General features: G+C 41.1%; 1 non-coding gene across 1 annotated transcript; it reads left to right on the top strand.

The window, feature by feature from the left end:
- The first annotated feature begins 299 nt into the window (after positions 1-299).
- Positions 300-372, top strand: TRNAA-GGC (transfer RNA alanine (anticodon GGC)). The gene has a single exon. It is a non-coding gene; the product is annotated as a tRNA-Ala (tRNA).
- The last annotated feature ends 10,462 nt before the right edge of the window (positions 373-10,834 follow it).

Here is a 10,834-nt window from a genome sequence, read left to right as displayed (position 1 = left end):
TTTTTTTCTGAAACAACAAAATCTGTGTTTGTCTCAGTAAGGTTCTCAAGGAAGTTAGATTTTCTCCTGAGTTTTGTTTCATCTTGTCTAGTTATATTAAGGTAGATCAGGTTATGCTGTAATAAGAGAAAACTCCCAGATCTCAGCGACTTCTGTTCTGCCCGTTAGTGTTGTTGCACTGTCCCACCTAACCGCCATGGTTTAGGGAGATAAAATCCATCCTGTGTCCCAGAAACAGAGGGGAACTGGCGAGAAGGAGACCAGAAGTCTCCACTACTCAGTTTAAATGGCTTCCAAAGGGAGGGTGTAGCTCAGTGGTAGAGCACATGCTTGGCATGCATGAGGTCCTGGGTTCAATCCCCAGTACCTCCATTAAATAAATAAATAAACTTAATTACGCCCCCCATTTTTTTTTTAATTAAAGCTTTCCAAGGAGATACAGAACAGAGCAATAGCTTCTTCTAAGATGGGGAAAATCATAAAAAAATAAGTAGAGAGATGAAGAAACTACTTAATCACAAATGAAATGAACAAATCTTAGATGCTAATTTTGAAGAATCCTGCAATTTGAGTACATTTTAAAAATCTAAAGTAACTTTGAAATCAACGTGAATTTATTTTAAAAGAACTTTAAAATGCCATATATCTAATATTTTAAAGCAGTCTATTTTTTCTTTGTCAATGTAGAGCTGAAAAACAATTCTAAATAATAATAGAAACCGTGAGGATAGAAGGCCCAACGGTTTTGAGTAAATCTTCATTGTGTCACTGAATATATGGTATTCAATCACTGGGAATTTGAGTAAAGCAATTTTCCCCTCCTTTGACAATATAATTTTTTTTCTTATGGAATTCTTATAAAAATAGTATAATGTAATGTTATTATAATTTAAATTCATGTTAAGCCAAAGCTTTAAGTATTGTGCCAGTGTAGTTTCTGGTCATCCCGAAATCTCTATAAAAGGGTTGCCAGAATTGAGTTGATTCTCTGAGAGTTCTTCAGAGTAGCTTTTCTCTGGGACTTTTTCAACACTGGATCTCTGATGGTTTAAAAAATTGACCAATCTCAAACCTGACACATAAATCTGACACAAAGAATTTAGAACTAAATTGTTAACGTAATTTATGGTATTTAGTTTCCTCCTTAGACACAGAGGTGTGATTAAACCTGCTGGTCCATCCAGCCATTGGGGTTGGCTAGTGATCCTGAACTAGAAGAAAACACTGTATGAATTTATAAGAAATGGAAGCCAAGCTTAATTTTAACCTTCATGTGAAAGTCTTTAATAATATCATTAATCTTCTTGGATGGATGTCATTTAGGGTAGTTTGAAATGCCATGTGCTATGAGAGAGCACAAATGCAGTGCTTTCTGGATGTGCTGAACTAGGTCAAGTCTGAATTCCCCTCCAGACCTAGGATTTGATGTGTAGACAGAGCGTGCAGTTTTGCAGTCTGCCGAGCCAGAAGAGGATTTAATATTACATTCAGAGCTGTACTCAAATTGTCAAAAAATGTTCAATAAAATAACATGGCAAGTCATACTCAGTTGGACTAGCTGGCAAGGTAGCATGAAAAAATTGAGAAATAAGGCACATGAGATGTAGTGCTATTTACATGTTTCCAGGGCTTACGCCCTGGGTGGCTCGCTATTTACAAGACAGCAGTTTCCACCCTTCCCCTCTGCTTTAAGGTTTGAGACAAGGCCAAGTCCTCCATCTAACTTCATATGACTGTGGTCTAGTTCAGATTGGTATTTGTCACCACTCTCTGCAGCAGACAGGAATGCCGCAGACGGGAGGAGGAGGAGAAGGAGGAAGAGATTAGGGACTCAGTCTGTTGAAGGTAAACATACCTGAGACAGCCCAACAGCCTGGCGGTCAGATGCTCTAATTCTAGATAACAGTTAAAGGAAAGGGGATTTTAGAATTCTCAAAATATTTGCTGCCACTGGAAAAAAAAGTCATTTAGTAGAGCATTGTTATGTGCCCTCTCTGAAGATGTTTTACAGAATTCTAAGCTTCTTACTGAGAAACGAATGGGACATCTGGCTGAAAGCTGACAGATCATAGATGCTTTTCAAGTAAACTAAGACCTAATTTGATGGAAGAGAAAAACCAGCAGTCAGAACAAATGAATCAATATAACAAAAGTATTTTTAAAAGCTAAAAAATGACATTCTATCAATATGAAAGATATTAACAAAAATAATGATAGTGAAACATTTTTAAAGATAATGTATGCAGAGTTTTTTTTTTTACTTTATGAATACGTAACAATGTCTGAACTATGGGCCGGACGTTATTTTAATGGCTTTACGCGTATTGACCTTCTAACAATCTTATGAAGTGAGTTCTATTATCTTTCTAAAACTCTAGAAAATGAGGCACGGGGGAAGTTAAATATTAAGCTGGTAAATGATGGACATGAGACTTGAACCCAGACATCCTGGCTCCATCCTGCATAAATTGTGATAAATTATGAAAGGGAAGAATACAAAGCTTCTCTCAGTTAACTGTTGCAATGGAAACAATACTCTACCATGTGTTTCCAAGTTACTTAATATGTGATGTAATTTCTGCTGTTAATATCACTGGTGAGCTGTATCAGTTTCACATAATAGGTAAAATTGGAGGAAAGGAGCAAGTGATTGTTGCTTTGTGTTGTGCTCTAGGACTCAGATTTAGAACAGAATTTACTTTATTCAGCCATTTCTGTTTCCTTCTCTGAAAAATGTAGGGTTATAATGCTCATCGCACCATCAGGTTATTATTGATTTGGATGGTTGATTGGGACATTAGTCTTCTGGAAGAATCTTTATTGTTACATTATATTAGCTAATCGTGTAGTAGTCAATTTCTTGAATTTAGAGTCCACCCAGGTTTTCTTGTCACTTTGATGACCTAATTCCAAGTTAAATCACAGTATTAAGCAGCACTGACTTGCTTGAGCTGTGGAACATAAATCTTTTCCCACCAGGTAAACAATAGCAATTCAATGGAATTTGGCTTGGAAGGGAAATGATTTTCCCACAGCTCTGCCCCACCAGGAGGAGCCCCGACACTCCCGCAAGCTGCAGGGTTTAGTGCAGGTTTGGTGGTGCCCCCACTCGGCAGTCTGGTTGCCAAGGAGCTGAGCCGGGGGTTTGTACTGAGAAAGATCATCAGCATCCTTCGGTGGGTGACAGATCACAAAAGGGAATCCAAGCAGACGGAGTGGCTGGGTGAAATAAATAGGTGCATGTAACTGGCAAAGGGAAATGTTTTTCGCCTTCTGGAAAGCATGGACTTTGGAATCAGGTAGACCTGGGTTGGAATCCGGCTTCACACCTTAGAAAGTGGTGCTGATATAGCAGTGATCACTGGGGAGTTGCCGACCCTCACTCAGCCTTAGTTTCCTCTTCTTAAAAAGAACAGTTAAAAGCATTAACTAGCTGTATGTGTCTAGCACATAATAGGAACACAAACCTTTTTTTTAATTGAAGTACAGTCAGTTGCAATGTGTCAGTATCTGGTGTGCAGCATAATGTCCCAGTCATGCATATGCATACACATATTCATTTTCATACTCTTTTTCATTAAAGGTTATTACAAGATAATGAATATAGTTTCCTGTGCTATACAGAAGAAATTAGTTTTTATCTATTTTTAAATGTAGTAGTTAATATTTGCAAATCTCAAACTCCCAAATTTATCCCTTCCCACCCCTCGTCCCCCAGTAATCATAAGATTGTCGTGATCTAGTAGTCTGTCGGGGTCTGTTTCATTGGTCATTCTTTCAGGGGACTTCTCTGGTTTTTTTAACTGGGAGTGGTTCCTCCGCTTCTTCGTTTTACTTGCATCTTTCTGGTTCTGTGGATTAAGCAGTATCAGCTATCTACTGTGGTCTCGGAGGGCTTTCGCTTTTAAGTGGAAGTGTTCCTGTGCAGACCGCACATTTAGTAATTTTGCTGTGAGTTCTGTTCTTAGTATGGATGGTTGCCCCATCTTTCTTCCTTGCGTGTTGGCTGTTGTCACTTTGATTGGGGGTGCGGTCAGTGTTGTGATCGTAGCCTGCCAGGGTTGTTGAGCAGGGTCTTCTTTTTGTCCTGTTGTTGTCACAGCCCTGACAGGGGCCAGTTCTGCTCCCCTTTGGTTGGACTAGAGGCTTCCGGACCCGTTTCTGAGCTGCGGGGATGTCAGCACGCTGCTCTGGTGCCCCCAGATTCTGTACCCGCGGAGCCACCAGTGCAGATCTGCTGCCGCCAGGCGCTGGGACCCGCAGTGGCAGCAGTGCCATCACACACCAGGATCCGTGCTGCACTCCTGGGTCAGTGCCTTCCCCAGCCCCCTGTTTCTATATGGTGCCCAGGTCCGCTGCGCGCCAGAACTCTGCTCCTTGCTTGCTCATCCTGCAGGTGCGGGTCCACAGAGACCCCACCTAGCAAATCCTTCCCCTCTGCCTGGGGCTGCAAACAAATCTCAGTCCTGCCTGTGAAGCTGTGGGGCCCCTGGGTATGGGGTTCGGGTTTCAACCCCACCTCTGCCTGGGAGCCATGCACCGGTACGTATGGTGGCTGTGACTGAGCCCTGCCTCTCTTCACTAGGACATGCCAGGACTGGTGCCATGGGCCTGCAGAGACAGTGGCTGCGGCCAAGCTGACTGTGCCTCTCCCCGCAGGGCGCACCAGCAGTGTGGCTTTTTTCATGGGGGACCCAAGCTGTTCTGTTCTGTATACACTCCGAGCCACAGCCCCCAGGCTGCCTCTGAGCAGTCGGCCCCCGCCCTCTCCCTGGTTCCAGCAGCCAGTCCCCCTTTCCCTGCGGGTATGCATCTAGGGCTGGGGATCTCAGGGACCCTTGGTGCCAGTTTCTCTCAATTCTTTGGGCCAAGTGGCTGCTCTTCACTCCTCTGAGCCTCGGAGGTTCCTCCTCCACCCCCACTGCCCTCTCCGCTGGAGACCCAGTGTCCCAGCTTCTCCTCCTCTGCTGCTCCCTCCCTGCGGGTCAGGTCCCACATTGATTTCCTTTTGCTTCCTTTTTTTTTTCCCTCCTACCAGATTTTGTGAGGACTCTTCTTGTCTTTCGAAGTAAGAGATGCTCTGTTGAAGTTCAGCAGGTGTTCTGAGTGGGTGGGTGTGTAGTTGCGTCTCTTGGTGTCTTCATGGGAGAGGGTGAGGTAACAGCTTCCTGCTACTCTGCCGTCTTGGCGCCCCTCCCTCTTCAATACAATTTTTTTTTTTTTAAGGAAGAGCTACTTTTCAACAAATACAATTATTTGGGGAAGAAGTGTAAATAAAATATTTTCAAAGACTCATCACTAATTAGACATTACTTTTTATTAATCAAAAATCCATTTTGGAAGACTGAATCCTTTTTGTTCAATTCTGAATAATGAATAATTTAAACTACTCTGAATTAACTGAATAATAAAGTTATTCAGCTTCTGCTTAATTTTTAAAAATTAAAGTTATATTGAGTCTCTGGGTCACTCTCTGAAGCAAACCAAGACTGAGTGTTTAGTATTTTCTCAACTTTAGGAGATGAGTTTCTGATTTTTAGGACAATTTTGGCCAAAGATCAGAGAAGTCACTTCTCTTTGCAGGTACCAAACTAGAAATGCTTTTAGCTCCAGGAGTCTTACATTAGTCAGAGGGTTATTCTATCTTATTAGGTCTCTTTTACTCTTTAGTCATGATAAAATTAAGTAATACATCAACAGCTTTGCCTTCTCGGCCTCCTGCTGGTACATACATTTCCTTAAAGAGCTTCACACGCATTTGTACTCGTGACATGCTCACTCCCCACACCAATCTTAAGAAAGATGGAGGGAAGAATTTGAGTGTTTTAAAGGTCAGAGGTAATAACCTGGTCGCTGCTTCGTCCCTGGCAAGGAAATTCTAGATTCATAATCTCCAGTATGGTAGCTACTGGTCACATGTGGCCATATAGATTAAAGTTAATTAAAATGAAATAAAATAAAGTTTAGTTTTCTCAGTCACACTAGCCACACTTCAAGTGTTCAACAGCCACATAGGTAGTGGTTACCACAATACACAATGCATGTACAGAGAGCTTCCCTCATCTCTGAAAGTTCTACCTGAAGCATCACTAAATAATTGACAGTAAAGGTATCCAATGATATATATTTTTTCTCATTGACATATTAAGACACAGGCTTCCTCTTACTTTCTCTCATTCTTTAAGAGAAAGAATATGTAAAAAGACTTACAGCACAAAGTGTAAGACTGAAGATCACCTCGTGCCTTTACTCCCCACTCCTTGTTCGGACATAAATGACTTCATGGAATCGCTCCAACCTTGTGGTCTTACGTGGCCCCATGTTCTCTGTCTCATGGAGGAAAGAAGCATGGCCACCTGACAGCGAGCTCAGCCTGCTGAAGTGAGCTGTACTCAAGGGGTACCTGACACAGTCCACCTCGCGAGTATTTCTTAGTCAATTGAATACATAATAATTTGAACAGCTATTCAGAAGAGGGCAGGGTGCTTCTGTTTGGGATTTCTGGGATTTTGCTATTTCCCCTTTCTTACAACCCCACCCCCATCTTATTTAAGCTCCCTACCTTGTTATTTGTCAGTATTCACCGTAATGGTAGGATTGGTGGTGCCCCGTGGCAAGGAGAAGAGAGAATGAGCGTCTCACGAGGGCTGAGAAGCCTGTCTCTTCCTCCCTAGAAGATGGCTAATGAAGGCTGAGAAGCTGTCAGTCCTTCATGCCCCAAGTGAGGGCTGTTCCTTCATTACCATGCACCTCGGTTCTGTTCACTCTCCTTTCCAGCTCAGTCAGAAAATTCCCAGAATGGCCTGGAGCTGCATGTTCTTTTGCAGTGTACATGATTCTGGATGAAAACGTTCATTGTTAGCAAAAGGGTTAGGGGAAAAAAGTACTTTTTTAACTTTCCCTTTTCCCACTACCATGAATAAAATTCCTGAAAGGGTCATCTAAGAGCTTGTGGATATTTATAACGTTGAATTCTGTTCCACTGTAAACCTTCAAGGAGAACCACTCGTTAGAAAAATACGTAATAGCAGAGAAGCAGGCAGGTCAAAGGTGAAGCCACACAGAAGTAAAGGATGAAGAGGAATCAGCTGGATCCCAAAAGGGCATATACATGTGCACTGCAGACTCGGGGGTCTTGGCCATTCTGCCAACTTTCTCCTTTTCTTCAATCCAGTTACACTTTTATCATCTGCACTTGACCCTGTCAGTGTTCTTGCCCCAAAGACTGAAAACACCAACAACTTGAATCTGTTCGTACTACACTGTATGTGTTCCCAGCATCCAAAGTGATTTGAATGCATTTTCCCATAGAGACGTTCGTTGGTTCAATAAATTGAGGTTTTAGGAGATAATTAGCTGTAATGGGGAAAATTGGTTATTTGGGAGCAAGAATGGACACCCGGGCTCCCTTGGCAGACTTTCAGAAGTCTAGGCAAGAGACGACGAGGGCTTTGGTTAGGGAGGTAGGGGAGAGAATGGAAGAAAGTAGATGGATTGAGGGGAAGTCTTGGAGTAAAGCTGATAGGATTGAATTTGAAGTACGGAGTGAGGGAGAGGAAAAAGAGAAAAGGTGACGGCTGATACATTCACTGAGATGGGAAATATTAGAAAAGACAGACAAGAGCCTTTTGGTTTGCAGAGGTGGGGCAGTGATGAAGAGGGCTGTATTTGATAATGTTAAGTATCATATCTCAGTGGAAATATTAAGTAGGTAGCTGAATATAGGACTCTGGACTTCAAGTTGGTGGTCTTTAGCACATGGAGACTACATAAAGCTGTGTAATCAGAAGGGATCACAGAGAAAGAGAATTAAAAAAAAAATGAGGGCACCCGCCTTGTGACATTTACGTTGAAGGTCTATATAGCATTGTGTTATGGGGTTATATAGAATTTGCATCCTTCCCAGGATTACTTAATATGTGTAATAGAGAAAATGCATTTCAAATTCTAAGGAACAGAGATAAAACGTATTTCTAAGCACTAGAATTTTTCATGTGGGTAACAGCCAGCAGGACCACGGGTTTACATTAGGTAGAATCACTCTGATGCTTTGAAAGAATTTAATTCATATAAAAGAGAGCATGTCTTACCCATCAATAACTGTAGCGGGTTATCTTAATTACTTGGAACCTACAGACCAGGATTCTCTAAAATAAATCTGACTCGATTATTTCTACCCAGTTATTTCACTGGGTTTATGTCACTTTACGTAACTGCTGCCAACATGTCAGTTTTGATTTGATACAAAGTGTAAAAGTCTTTTCCTTGCTTTATGAGGAAAAAAAGAAAAGAAAAACTTATAAGATAAAGTGTGTTCTTATTTTTAGCAATCTAAAACATATGGCCATAAAAACATGTGGTTTGCCTGTAAAATTATAAGGGAGAATGAATGCTAAAGAATCGGTCACTGAGACAGTAACTAACATTTTACTAATTGAATCACTATTTAATTGTTAAACTATATTAAATATTTACATTTTTGGCAGTTTTGGAAGGCAGGCAAAAGGAAAGATTTAAAAAGTTACAGAACTATGTTTCATAAAAGGTGGTGTTGCCCCAGTGTCCAGCGGTTCTAACATTTCCAGAAAAGACTACCTACACAGAAGAGCAAAAACTCAAAACTCATTACATATATATCTTGCCACAAAAATTCTCCTATAATCTGCTTTGGTATCTGAGCTGTGTTGATTCACTTCAGTCAGTGATTTGTACATTCTGTGGCTTCAGTTATTTCTTTGTAAGTCGGCTCCCAGACTTCTGAGAACCGAATGTTGGCCAGGACTGGGTCAAGTTTTCCTACCTTTTTGAGTGAATTTGATTTCTGTGTACTTCTCAAAAATACAAGGCCAGTTTGGTCACAATTGGGCGTCAGAGTTGGATTTCAAAAGACTATCAGATAGTCTTTGGGATCCTTTATCACCAGGCCTCTCACACCACATTGCTCTGAATATTCCCTGGTCTGACCCAATCCCAGTCCCTCTCCGACCCTCACCCACCACTCCTCCTGGGCCCTCTGATTCTCCTATTCTTGATTACAAAACCCTATGCATGCAATCTCCTCCAAACTTCCTTTCTTCCTCTTGTTGTAACTGAAACCTGATGGGCCAGAACCAGTGAGTCTAATATCTGCCCTACATCCCACTCACCAGAAGGCTGTTTCTTAACTCATACGCCCAGGTATCTCTTGGCACCGTAAGGAATTATTTCACATCTAATTTTCTGTATGTCCTTCCCGACTTACACTGTTAGGGGATCTTGTAAATTTGGGTAGCGTATCAATTTAGCAGCATTCTACTTGCTATGATTTAGCCGTTCTAGTAGCACCTGGAAATGCAGATTCCTTTTAGAGTCTTCAGGAGGCTGGTTACGGTTTTATGAGTTGTTTCATTTTCCCATAGGACTTCATTTAGAAATACAGCAATTTTAGCTGATCTTTTAAATTAGTAGTCAGGATCTATTAGCTCAGGCTTAGTTGACTTCTTATACTGACTTATATTACGAGTGGAATAACTGATTGATTAATTCAATTATTTATGAACTTACAATTACATATACTAAGTCCACACACAAGCTGGGCACTAGGAAATGCCTTCAGGAGGAGATCTACACATATATGCAAACAAGAACACAAGCTATTAATTATAAATGGCAATTAACACAAAACATTATTTAATTCTGTATGCACTCCCTAAGAAAAGTCCATTCTGCAATGCCCAGGGTGGAAGGAGGTAGAATTTAAAGGGGATCAAACTTGTTAAGAATGGATGCTTCTGGGAAAAAGAAAACAGAAAACTAGATGAGAGCAAAGAAAGTTTTACCAGCCCCTTCTGTTTATATGTACCAGTGATTGGTGCCCAAGTGGCCCCTGCATTATGGCAGATTGGGTGTATTAAAATGGGTTTATTTTTCAATTAAATAAAGGGAATAGTTTTAGTTTTGCCTGGCTTAAAAAAAGTGCTGGCAGTCCCAGCTATGAGTTTTCATATATCGTTTCTGCCCACTTACTGCGATGCTGGTGGTAATGCCTACAAGTAAGTGGCTTGTGGATTCAGAACATACTGGCTTTCTGCTCCGTGTTAGCAGCCTTGGGAGACACAGTAGGGTTGCTTACTGGTCTGTAAACAGAAGCCTAGGGGCTAAGTGCTTTGATCCAACAACTCTCCTTTCATTCTTGGAGTTTCATCAATGTTTTCCAGGTTTTTACACATGGCTTTTTCTCCCTATTCAGGATTTATTAGGCAAATACTCTTTTTAAATTCAGTGAATGAATAATTCTTTTGTTTTCTATTGTTCTTGAAAGTAGAGATAGCATTTCCTGATTCCATTCAATTTAACTGGTCAGAAAAAAAAAAGTTATAATTATGGGTACCTGACTCAGTGCCGAATAACACCAACCAGAGGGACATTGTTCTGGTTTTGATTTCAAAGCAATCACTGAGCAAGTCTCCTTTGAGTTGCACCATGAATCAGCATTTAGCAAAGCTGAGTTTAAACCTCTACCCCAGATTCTGAGTGACAGAGAACTTCTAAATAGGGCACTGTTTGTTCATAGTTTTAGGTATCTGTGATTTACTTGGCTGTGTTAGACAATAGGGGCTTTGGTTCAGTTATATTTTTAACATTCCTTAAAATAAATCAAAGAGTGTTCCCATTTTGGATGAGGATTAGCATGGTGGAGGAAATAAAGAATTTACAAGTGCCGAGTATCCAGGGATTATGTGCTGGGCTCTGGGCTGGGCTGCCTCGGTTAATACTTTCTTGGTTGCATGTAATAGAAACTGGCTCTGGCTAGCTTCAGGGAAAAAAGTAAGTGGTGTTGGCATATTGGAAGAAT

Source organism: Camelus dromedarius, chromosome 25 (assembly GCF_036321535.1).
Source record: "Camelus dromedarius isolate mCamDro1 chromosome 25, mCamDro1.pat, whole genome shotgun sequence".
In the NCBI taxonomy this organism is placed as follows: Eukaryota; Metazoa; Chordata; class Mammalia; order Artiodactyla; family Camelidae; genus Camelus; species Camelus dromedarius.
The sequence above is the reverse complement of the archived record's forward strand: the minus strand, read 5'-3'. Positions and strand labels throughout refer to the sequence as shown.